General features: G+C 45.3%; 1 long non-coding RNA gene across 1 annotated transcript in view; it reads left to right on the top strand.

The window, feature by feature from the left end:
• Positions 1–2,708, top strand: part of LOC126487152 (uncharacterized) — a 44,730-nt gene extending 42,022 nt beyond the window's left edge. Inside the window, exon 4 of the long non-coding RNA XR_007588298.1 lies at positions 2,151–2,708. This is a non-coding gene — a long non-coding RNA (uncharacterized lncRNA). The remainder of the gene's footprint in view (positions 1–2,150) is intronic.
• Positions 2,709–12,760: the final 10,052 nt, after the last annotated feature.

The raw sequence follows: 12,760 nt of genomic DNA, 5'->3' as shown, positions 1-12,760 counted from the left end.
GTTGTCCCCTAAGTTGTTTTAGTTAGGATGTTTTTATCACAACACATGGGAAGCTGGGACAGAAAGTGACCTTAGTCCTCTGGGTCACAGACCGAACACGATTCCAACTCGAGCACACACGTCAAGGATTACTGTGTTGCAAGAGTCCCAGTCACCAGGCGAGGCAGTGCTGGCTAACTCATACTCGGACACTAGCCTGACAGATATTTGCTGTGCCCAAGATGAAGGCCTGGTGCTTAGGGAGCGTCACTCCCAGGTGATGGAAGGATGCTCGGAGGTCTAAAGTCTTTTAGCCTTGGGCTCGCAAATTCTGGTAAGCCCGTGTGTGCGGTTGCTCTTGATCTCCTCCCCACCCATTCCTGCCTCCGTGCCCGATGTTTCTCTCCCGAGCAAAAATTGTGCAGGCATCTTGAGGAAGAACCGATGCTATTCTCCTAGAGACTGGAGAGGCTGGGGTTCCAGGAAGTTCAGTAGCATGTACTGGATCCATAGGCTACTATGTCAAGAGTCAGTGTTTAAACTCAGACCCAGAGATTCAGAGACACCACCGCCCTTAGCTACAAGGATGTAGTCTCAAAGAGAACGAAACCAGGAGCTGACAGAAAGACTCCTGCCTGCATCCTGGCAGGTGGGAGGGCTTTGCCTGGGGTCGCATGTGTCCATCCAAAGCCTGTCTCATAAGTGTTCATCACACAAGCTCTTCCCTGTATTGTTCTGGGCTGCGGAAGTACCTGGTTCTCACTGGGAGAGCAGGGCGAGGGGCAGCAAACACTTTCTAAGGCAACTTTCAGCCCCCCAGCTGCAGATCCTTATTTCAGACAGAAAGAGCTATAATTATCTCCCTTCTCTTCCTCCAACAGGAGTTTTAAGATCCTGGTTTGAAGCTTATCTGTCGACATCAGCAGAGTAAGGGGGGCGTCTCACGAGGCGCCACCACTAGACAGAGACCTATAAGCAACTAGTGACTGCCGAAATGAAAATTAGCTTCTCCGAGGGATGAGGCCCCTTATTGGCTGCCCAGTGCAGGGTCGTCAGTCCTGAAATCATATATACACAAAAGCCAAAATGGACCTATCCAGTTGTGTTGATCTATATTTGTGCATATTCACACACACATATGTAATAATAATAATCAAAGAGAGAGGCCATCAACTTGGGGAGAAGGGGAGGGGCTCAAAGGTATATATAGCTGGGAGGAGTTGGTAAAAGGAAAGAGAGGGGAGAGTGATATAATTCTATTTCAAATAAAAACATTTAAAAATTAAAAAAAATAAACGTCTATAACTAAATAAATACATGCACATATAAGACCGTTGAACTTCTCATTTTACCTCTTTTTCTTAATTCTTGTAAATTCTTAGGAATCTCAGTCCTGTATTATCTAATAGAAAATTTGTTTTACCTGCTTTTTTTCCCCCCTGTTTGTATTTCTCTTTCCCTGGGTGCCTTAGACTTCAGCTCGGGTCTCTAGACTCCAGTTCAGGTCTCACATGGTTGGCTCAGGCCAAGGCTTCTCAGATAATCTGGGTTTGTTTCTCAATCCCCGAAGCATAGATGCTTTTGTTAAATGTAGTAATAAGATGAATTTCTAGAAAAATGGCCGTCTGATTATATGTCTTGGACATGTGCCATTTCTATGAAAACTTGAGGTGTTCATGTCTCCTTTTGGTATTCGCTGGGGCGTGTACCAGTAACAGACAGTCCCCATGCTCTGGCAACAGAGACTGTCTGGATTTAGATCTGTGGCTCCTGGTCAAGGATGTGAGGAACCTCCTCACCCAATCATGGCCCTAGCTCCTACTTGGCCTAGGAGCTGAGCAATTGTTTTTTGGAAGCCATAATCCTGAGAGAAATTTCTGCATGTCTCTTGTTCAGCCTATCTTGCATTAGTTACGTCCCACATCCCTAGCTTTGAAAGTGGAGACTAGCCTAGTTTTGAATTTTATTAGAGAAACTTAACAGGAGTGAGAATGAATACCTATCACAGCCCTTCAGGGCCCTGCCCACTGCACTGTATTCTGATGCTTCTAATCAATACACGTGAAGACCTTGTCCGGGAAATAATACCTTTGCTTTTCTTATGTTAACTGTATTTAATATAGCAGGTGACAGGCCTTTACCTTCTTGCTGTCCTTTGTTCTTTGTTGCAGAGCCTCGGAGATGTTTCTACCCTAATCCTCAGGAAAATCCACTTCCAGCCCGTTATCTGACCAAAGAGAGCAGTCCGTTTAAATTTGAATATGGAAATTCTTCTGGCCAATGAGACCAGAAGGGAAATCTGAGGAAAGTTCCTGGGAAACGTTTCCTTGCTCTTAAAATGAAACAGACAAGAAGAAATGGTTGGTGTCTCCACATCAGGGCCCTGATGTGAGGGTCTGTGAGGTCCACATGCTTTTGTGGATGCAGGGGAATCCCTGGACGACAGAGTCCTTACTCTGAGGAGAGCAGAGAGGAAAATGAGAATAACCCAGGCCCCTCATGGCGACCCGAAAGCCCGCCTCCTTCATTACTTAGGCCATTGAATATAAGCAGTTTTCCTGTTCTTTGACTGGGAATTGTTACCGCTTTCCGCTGATGGAGCCTGGTGACAGGCACACGCCTGGCTCCCTGAGGATGGAAGTCTGCAGCAGGACGCCTCTCACCCTCTCAGCCTTACAAGTCACCCATCACAATTCTGGACTTTGAGTATTCTTGGGGGCACCATTAGACATGGGAAATAATTCAGAGTTTCTTGTAAATGTTCACGGGTACTTTGAAGGACAAATTAAAAGGCTATGATTATTTTCTACGGAGTATATTTATTTGGATTGGTGAAATGAAGGTTTCTCATCTTAGTCAACATTTCTTTAGTGCCCGTGAGACCCTAACCCTGCATTAGAAGCCTGGGTGGCAGTAAAAGAAGCCAGAATTGGGCCTTTCTCCTTAAAGAAACTGATGTAAGAGAGAAAACGTAACACAATTCATCAAGATCAACTCTTTAAAGGGGAAAAATGAGAAACCGTGTCAGAGGTCAAAGTGAGGCAGACACTATTTGGATTAACTTTTATTTACTTTCGGTATTGATCTAGGTTACTCCCACCAATATGGATCCCGATATGAGTTGAACTAAAGTAGAGCAGATTTGAAATATTCTTTCTATAGTTAAAAGAACAGAAATTAGCGTCTGAACCTCTGGTTATAGCGTGTCTCTGAACACCAGGCAAGCAGTTATCAGATTGAAAGAAACTCCGTAGGGTGCTATGTTCATTAAATGTGTAACTGTGTCAGAATCACGACACTGAAGGTTCCTTTGCAGCCAAGTGGTGAGAAAAGGCCCTTTAGAACCGTCACCCCCTGACAGCGTGCAAAGTGAAACCTGCGCGGGTTCTCAAATCTTTGCACGTTTCTCTGGCTGATCATCGGTTCCTCCGAACACTGTGGATTTGTGTGAAGCGTGCCTACAGGCTGCATATGCTAAAAGTTAACAGGAAAATGTACCCCAGAAGTCAGAGGTGAGAGTTTCCTAGAGCAGGCCTTTGGTGCGCCTGCCTATTGAGCTGGATCGTCAGCGGCCTCTGCAGAGCTTAAGCTGCAGGAGCAGCTGCGGGATTCAGGTAATCAATCACCTGGGGAGCTGGGCCATCCTTTAGTGGGTTGTGGAAATCAGCACCTGCTGTCCGCTTCATCCACGCTGGTTGCAATTTCATTTGATTGCCTTTTACATTAAAAAAAAAAAAAAAAGCAAAACAGCTAGGCAGTGGTAGCACACACCTTTAACCCCAGCACTTGGGATGCGGAGGCAGGCAGATCTCTGTGAGTTCGAAGCCAGCCTGGTCTACAAGAGCTAGTTCCAGGAGAGGGTCCAAAGCTGTCTCAAAATAAATAAATAAATAAACAAACAAACAAAACCAGTTATCATCTTTAAAGACTCGAAGAAAAAATTTTAAAAAGTACTATGTAAGTAGCTGTTCAAAGGATGGAGTTCTTCATGTTATACAGATCGTCCTATGTTTTTAGACAAATACTTAGAAGTCATGTATGGTGGGACACACCTGTCATCCCTGCACTCAGGACAGCAGGCAGAAGGATATTGTGAATTGGACCAAGCTAAACTATATCAGAAGAATGTATCTCAAAGTAGTGACAAATGTTGTATAGATAGGAAGATGATGACAGATAGAAAGATGGGTAGATAGATAGATAGATAGATAGATAATAGATAGATAGAGTTGATAGATAATTAGATAGATGATAGATATGATAGATAGATAGATAGATAGATAGATAGATAGATAGATAATAGATAGATAATAGAGATGATAGACAGGTAATTAGATAGATGATAGATAGATAGATAATAGATAGATAGACAGATGATTGATAGATAGATAGATAATAGATAGATAGATAATAGATAGAGATGATAGACAGGTAATTAGATAGACGATAGATAGATATGATAGATAGATAGATGATAGATAGATAGATAGATAGATAGATGATAGATAGATAGATAATAGATAGAGATGATAGACAGGTAATTAGATAGATGATAGATATGATAGATAGATAGATAGATAGATAGATAGACAGATGATAGATAGATAGATAATAGATAGATAGATAGAATTGATAGATAATTAGATGATAGATAGATATGATTGATAGATAGATAGATAGATAGATAGATAGATAGATAGATAGTAGACTAACAGATGCATGTGTCTGTGTCATCACCTGGCTGTCTATATCTATGCACAGAGCCCTTTCTCAGATGCAGTTAGCAGAGAAACTACTGGGTTCTGAGTGATCTCACTACATCAAGAAACAGACATGAAGCAAAACCTCCTCTGGAGAGTCTGTGGACTGGATACCAAGCTACCAACTACTTCTCCAATTGATTGCTTTTGTGTATCCAGCAGCTCTACCATGTATAAAATAAAAGGTTTTCCCTACCCTCCGTGTGTGTGCGCATGTATGCATGTGTGTGTATATACCTGTGCACTTTGTTGATGTTCAAATAAACCTAGGGCCATGCACATGTTACCATGGGTTATACCGAAAACCCCAAAGTAGTCCTAGGTATATAGAGATCCCCCAAGGCCATTTTTACCACATCCACTGTAAAGTCGAGTTTTCCACACTTTATTTGATTTCTTCTCTCCAGACAAATCTTTGGTATGCACACTATTACTTCCCTCATTGTAGAAATGGGGAACTTGAGAATTAGTGATTGTTGGGGATTTCTTTCCTAAGGAAAACTGCTAGCCAATGGCAATACTGGGGTTCAAACTCACATTGACTGGCCCTGGATGTCTGGCTTGTACTAATTTGGCAACACTTTCTGAATATGTCCAAACCCTATTTCGTAGAACAGTGATTCTGGGCACATCCTCAGCCAAGAGGAAAGCCGTGTGGCGGGGCAGCCATCTGAGGAGGGTGGCGGCTGCACTGAGGGGTTTCTGTCCTCAGGCTTACTCTGACAGAGACACTTTCCAGCCTACAGCCAGCCCACCCTCTCTCAGCCCGGGCATAGCTGCCAGGTTTCCTGGACCGGGAAGAAAGCCTCCGATTAGCAGGAGGCTGCGGCTCCCAGCATTCCTGGGACAAGAAGCATCTGTTGCTACCCCCATTGTTCCAGCTGAGAGCACACTAATTGTCCTCTCCGAAGTTGGACCTCGGTCTCTTGCCAGAGGGAAATTATGGACCCTTTTTCAGCAGGCTGTCCTCTCCACAGCTGTCAGCTGAATGGCCCCAGGAGGATGGGTAGATTTGGGGGTGGGGAGAGAAGTCCATCTTGCATCCTGATCCACACGGCAAAGGAAAGTTAGCACATCCCTTGGACGGTCACCGCCCACTAAATCCCAGACATGTTGGCAGGAGCTTATCATGAGGGTTGTGTACAATTTTGTGGCAAGTCCTTGGCACTCAGGGGCTCAGAGCCAGGGAGCATTTTGGAGGAAATAGTGATAGAATGGGCTTGACGGTTTGGGACAAGGAGGGTTCAAATCCAGCTTTGGCATTCATTAGCTTTGACCTCATACAGCCATCATCCAGGGCGGCAGACAGGAACAGTGAGGGGTATGTCTAGCCATGAAATATTTAGTGATGTTCCTGTATGCATAAACGTTCAGCCATAAAACTAACTTTTTTTTTAGTATTAAACCATCTTATTGGATCTAAATATTGGACCACAGCTGTGGGGATAACTCACACAACAGGAATTCTGTACAAGGAAACAGAGAGGAGAATAAGAGACAGGATTCGCATACGCTCAAAAGTATTTTGCTACCAACTGTGCCCAGGCGCAGGACTGGCTGCTAGACATTGCTATAGTTGCCAATAAGATGCCTGGTCCTATAAGAAAATTATACAACATGGGTGTCCCGATCCCACACTGGAGACACAGCCATCGCTGTAAGATACAGTTGGAAGCTCTGGCAAAACGTAGTGGGAAGGGACAGAGCCTCACCCACCTCTTACTTCCTCAGCCACTGCTTCCTCGAGGAGCTCTTCTTGGTACAGTCTCGGGAGCACGCACCATCCACAGCACAGGTCTGAGGGCAAGTCTTGGGTACAAAGCTTCCCTCTCTCTTAGTGTCCCCTTTTCTGCACAGGATGATAACTTCTAGGTGTCACATCAGGGAACTGCAGGGGTGGGTTGGGTAAAGATCTGGGAATGGTTTTAGAATCTAAATGCATGGCATGTTCCATCATTTTCAGATCCCAGCACCTCAAGTCTTGTCTAAGTCCCCATCATGAGGTCATGAGGTTACCTGTTCTGAATTTAAAGGAAGTTCCAGACACACGACATGCATTCCAACATGCACACATGCACACACATGCACACACACTGGAGAATGAGACAGAGACAGAGAGAGTCCTGTCCAAACAGTGTTCAATGTCCTGATTAAACCTGATCACTAGCCATGACATTTCATTAAGACTGAAACAGGCACATGTACATGGCTACTATGGAAACCTTTCCTGTCCGCCTCCAAATATCCCAGGGGCAGATTTAAAGGACAAATGTTCCCAAAATGGGAGTGTAAGAATGCAAATTTACTCTGTGGATTAATTAGACATTAATTTGTGTCTAATCACAGACTTGCAGGCTGTATGGGGAGGCCCTGGTAGTTAGTGTGTATCATCTCACTCTGGGTCAGAGGGCAAATGAGGCCCATGGGGCAGGTGATAGAAAAGTCAACAAGTATTTCTTGAGATTCCTTATGGTAGATGCATCAGGTGCTGGCAACAGCGTGGGAACAAAATGGAGCAATGCCATTTTATGTACCATTAAGCTTAGAGTCAGGTAGGGAAAACAGGTATGATATGAAGAGTCATACAAAGAGATAATTACAGACAACATAAGGCTGCAGGATGAAAACGGGACACCGTAGAAGCAGAAGCTGAAGTCTGTGAGAACCTGGCATGAGCCCATTCATGTTTGCCTGAAAAAGAGGCATCTGAATGAGATTAGAATTAGAATTATGGAGAAGCAGGACTCAGTTCTAGAGAAAAGGGGGCTTCGTGCAGAAGGAAGAGCCTAGAGAATGGTCTTCAGGTGATAGTGAGACATGCTTCATTCAAGAATCACAAGACATAACAGTATTGTAGTCTGAAATGGCTTGGTGTGTGTGTGGTAGTTTGAAAGAAAATGACCCTCAAAGGGAGTGGCACTATTAGGAGGTGTGGCCTTGCCTTGTTGGAGGAAATTTGTCACTATGGAAGCTGGCTTTGGGGGTCTCTTATGCTCAAGCTATGCTCAATGCGGTAGACAGTTCACTTCCTGTTGCCTGTGGATCAAGATGCAGAACTCTCAGCTCCTTCTCCAGCACCATGTCTGTATGCCCACCATGTCCCATCATGATAATAATGGGCTAAACTTCTGAAATTGCAAGTTAGCCCAATGAAATATTTTCCTTTATAAACGTTGCCATGATCATGGTGTCTCTTCACATTAGGAGAAACCCTACCTAAGACAGTGTGTCTCCCAAGGGTTCATATGTGCTAAGCAGAATCCCAGTGTGGCACTTTTGAGAAGTGGTGAAACCTTTTTTTAAAAATAAAATGGGACCTCATGGAATGGTTTCAGTTCACTAGGGTACTGTCCTCAGGAAGGACTGACATAATCCTGGACAAATAAACTCCCTCTGTGTATTCCGTGTCTCCTGTATGCAGTCCTTTCCCTTTCATAGACCAGGGAAGGGATCCCTCAGAGCTGAGAGGAGAGTGGCAACATGTTTTTGAGGTTCCAGAAGTATGACCTTTAGTTGTGTACACCTCTTTTCTTTATAAGAGCCCAAGTCCAGGTATTTTGCTACAGTAACAGAAACTATTCAATGTTCAGAAACTTGGAGCCTGGATAGGCATCTCAGTTGACAGAGGGTTTAGCTAACATTCACAAGGCTATGGGTTTGATCCCCAATACCCCAGCAATGCCAGAAATTAAAGGAAAAAAGAAATTTGAGTATAATGAACCACACTAGAAAGACAATCAAGGGAAGGACATCACCACTGCCCTAGGCACCTAGCAAACAGAACAACAACAACAAAGACAAGGTCTGAGATTGAGATGAGGCACTTTGGTGGGCTTGTAGGTCAGTGAGGACGTAACTTTGGTATTTACAAATATACAAAACCTTGGGTACAGTTGATCTCAGGAAGAAAGTGGGAGAAGGGAGCAGGGAGGGAACAAGGAAGGAGGGGATAGAGAGAATGTGGGAGGGAAAGAGACTGAGATACAAAGATGCAGAGAGAGACTATGAATGGGTGATGTTGGGATGCTCAAGCCCAGACTGGTGAGGGTGAGAAGCAAGCTGCTTTGAAAGCAGGCAGTGTGGTACCCTGGGCGCTAGAGTACTTCTGAGTAGCACACCGAGATGATAAAGCAGGCTGCCTTGGGCTGCAGGGGGGGTCTGCACCCTGGGGACTGAGAAAGGGGGAAAAAAAGAGATTGAACTGCCCCATGCTGCCCCATTTCCCAGTGATCAAATTTCACTGCTTCCAGTCATACATTCTGGTCTTGTAGTAGCCTTTCGGAGTCTCATCTTCCTCCCCAGAATGCAACAGTGTGTGCCAGGAGGAAGGCCTGGGTGCACTGGTCACAAATCAAGAGACTGGGCAGTGAAAAGCACCTGGGGATGCCATCAGAGCATGAGACTCGGCTCTGGAGGAGAATGGGGTCCAGAGACGGAAGGGGCTGAGCTCTCACTCCTCGCTTCCTCTGACTGTCACAGCAGAAGCTTCCTGTGTCAACATTTGTCCAAGGCTCTTCTCTCCACATAGCTGCTCTAAACTCTCCGTGTGCTCACCTTCACCCATGCATATCCGTGTAAGAGTGAGAGCAGAGACCATAGCTCCCCTGTGCCCAAGTCGGGCCAGGCAGCCTCCTGCAGTCTCTTCTGCCCTTCCCTCTCCCAAAACAGTAGAAGCCCAGCCCTCAAGACTGCGGAAGCCTGGATCCTCACATCTTCATATGGGAAGATGGTCATCTTGGACTCAGAGATAAATAAACACTGGTTGTTTTGAAGCTGTGAGACTGAACCCGTCACTGTATCCTAACAGGTTCCTGATGTCTCACAGACGGAGAAAGATTATTCCATGTTCACCCCACCACAGCAAGGGGTGAGCACCCCCACTTTAGAAGTAAGCATGCAAATTCAGAGAGCTTGCCACGTGGCCATGCTCTCAGAGCAAGACAGGAGAGCTTGGATCTATACCGAGCGCGGCCTTCCTGGTGCCCCTGAGTCCCTCTGCTGCCCCTGTTGTCGAGACAGCTGTAGGATGCTTGTGTGCACAATGGTGCACACCAGCAGATACCCCTGACTGTTTGGACCATGAATCCACAAGGAGTCGAGACGTGGGGAAGCTATTATCCCCAGGCTGAGAGTGAGACTGTAGAAACCAGAGTAAGAGAGACTTGGCCCCAGAGCGGTGTCTTGGGAGCCTCTCTGGCAGAGTGACAGAGGTGCTGAGGGTCTGGTAAAGGAGTTAAATTAAAAAAAAAAAAAAGTTTAACCACAGCTAATGAAATTAGATAAAAATTATCTGCTAGCATTTATGAAAAGATCTGATGTGGCCCTGTACAATAAAGACTCTATATGGCTTACAAGATACAGTAAAGTTAATTTTATATTGTGCTGCAGGTGCTGGTTGAAGAGCGTGTTTATGGAAGCAGCCCAGAGCTTCAGACCTGACATTGTAAAGGCCCTGTCTCAGTGAGGGGTGTGGCAAAACAAAGCCCTGGGCTCGGCTTCTCCCCAGGGTAGAGTTCCAGAGAGCTTTATGGCTGTGCTCTTGTGTTCTCTCAACAGCCACTCCTGACAGCGGCAGGCAGAGCCCAGAGCATGAATGTCTGCTAGGTCTCCAGTTCTGCTGAATGGCAGGTGGGGCGAGATTGGAAGTGACTGTCATGACCTAAGAATTAGGCAATGACCCTTTCTCCATATCTCTGAGTCTTCTTAACCCATGATCCAGCTAGCTAGCTGCTCTCTTCTCTTGTCTGTCTGTCTGTCTGTCTGTCTGTCTCTCTCTCTCTCTCTCTCTCTCTCTCTCTCTCTCTCTCTCTCTCTGTGTGATTTTCAAAGGTTCTCAAAAGCACATCTTAGACTTGCAGTGTCAAAGACACGGGTTCTACGTTCTCAAAGTCAGGAGACATGCTGGGGCCACCCCAGGCTTACCACAGCTCTGCAAGCTCCCTCCAGCACTGCTCCTTGTGAGCGTCCTTTACCTAGCACCTCACCCCGAGCTCTCTGTACCGAGGCCTGGCATGGGCTTCTCTGCACTGAACATGTGTGGCTCTCCACCCCTGGTGAATGGAGAATTGCAACGGTACACAGCACTGCCTTGCGTCCCATGTGTTAAGCAGTTGGCAGATGCTTACAGTACAGCAAAGGACTCTTGGCATCCAGCAGTTTTTAAACCAAAGACACTGGGGCAAAATGGTGTACAGGGATGGACCGGGTAAAAGGGCCAGGCTGGCAGCGGGTACTCAAGCAGGCTGGGCTGGAAGGGACCAGGGTGCTGTTTGTGGGGTAGTTCTCAGGAATGCTGAAGGTGCAGGGAAAGTGCTGGCAGGGAGCCATGTCATAGCTAGGACTGCTTTTCCCTGTGTATCCTGCAGCTAGGGGAGCCCTAGACTGTCACCAAGGGAACATAAACAGTAATGAGTAACTCTAACTACCCACATATCCCCCTCCGAGGCTTCCTACAGAAAGGTGTAGTGACCAGAAATCACCAGGTCCCCAACTGGAAGGAGACGGTATTCTTCAATGACCACATGGAGTGAGCCAGCTGCCAGTTAGGAAGACTTGAAGTACAAACTAAGCTCCCATTATGTTAGGGCACCCATTATTATAGCAGCGTGTGATGTAATCCCCAGGACTGACTGAGGAATATCACCTTTTTCCCCTTTATTAATTTTCAGTAAGAATAATATTGCCCTCTTCTGCTAAGCATTCTGAGGATGTAGCCTCAGAATCCTTAAAAAAAATAATGTCTTCTTTTTAAAAATAATTTATTTATTTTTACTTCATGCAAATCTGTGTTTTGCCTGCATGTTTATCTGCATGAAGGTGCTGTATCCCCTGAAACTGTACAGGCAGTTGTGAGCTGCCATGCGGGTGCTGAGAATTGAACCCTGAGTCCTCTGGAAGAGCAGTCAATGCTCATAACCATTGAGTCATCTCCCCAGTGCTCCTCAGAATCCTTCTTAACACGGGAATTGTTACCAATGTCTATAAGTAGTCCTCAGAATAACATTTATCTGCTATCCCAGCATGGTTCTAAATTCTTGAGACAGGATTTAGATAGCTATTATATAGCAAATTACTACAGTTTGCATGTTATTTCATGGAGATGGATGGATGGATGGATGGATGGATGGATGGATGGATGGATAGGTGGATGGGTAGATGGATGGGTGGGTGGATGGATAGATGGATGGATGGGTAGATGGATGGATGGATGGATGGATGGATGGATGGATGAATGGATAGATGATACATGGATGGATGAGTGGATAGGTGGATGGGTAGATAGATGGATGGGTAGATGGATGGGTGGATGGATGGATGGATGGATGGATGGATGAGTGGATGGGGTTGGAGATGAGTAGATGGATGACTGGGTAGACGGATAGGTGGGTGGGTAGATGGATGGATGCAGAATAAATGTGCTACAAAAGTACCTATTTTGATATAATACAGCCTTTAAGGTAGCCTTACGTATGAGTCAGAAAGAGAAATGGTAATATTGTGGTGAGGAATGTCACTCAAAAGTTCATGTTCTGGGATCTTAAATCCTCAGTGAAACAGTTACGAGATCTGGAGCTGAATAGGGCTTGGGTCATGAGAGCAGAACTCTTGTGAATGGACGAAGGCCCTTCCTGGGTGAGTTTTTGTCCTTCCAGGACTAAGTTAGTTTAAGTTAGCTTAGCTTAAGACTAAGTTAGATTAAGCAAGGTCCCTTCTGTGTTCTCTCTTCGGTAGGTGCCTGTTCAGCCTTATCTTTTCCATTGAGCTGAAACATTACCAGGCACTAACCAGAATATGAACAGATGTTGCAAATGGCACACTTGATCGATCTTAAACCAGAACCATGAGCTAAATAAACCTTTGTTCTTTACTAATTACCTAGTCTCAAATCTTCTGTTACTGCAAGAGAAAACTAAAACAGTCGGTATCCTTGAAAATGAGGGTGAATAAGAAAAAGAAAAGGCACTCGGTTGCTTCCTTTCCATGAAGTCGTAGGGAAGAGACTGAACATGGCGGTCCCCAGT

Source organism: Alexandromys fortis, unplaced genomic scaffold (assembly GCF_014885135.2).
Source record: "Alexandromys fortis isolate MF-2015 unplaced genomic scaffold, M_Fortis_MF-2015_v1.1 scaffold_178, whole genome shotgun sequence".
Taxonomy (NCBI): domain Eukaryota; kingdom Metazoa; phylum Chordata; class Mammalia; order Rodentia; family Cricetidae; genus Alexandromys; species Alexandromys fortis.
This window is presented reverse-complemented; position numbering and strand designations above follow the sequence as displayed.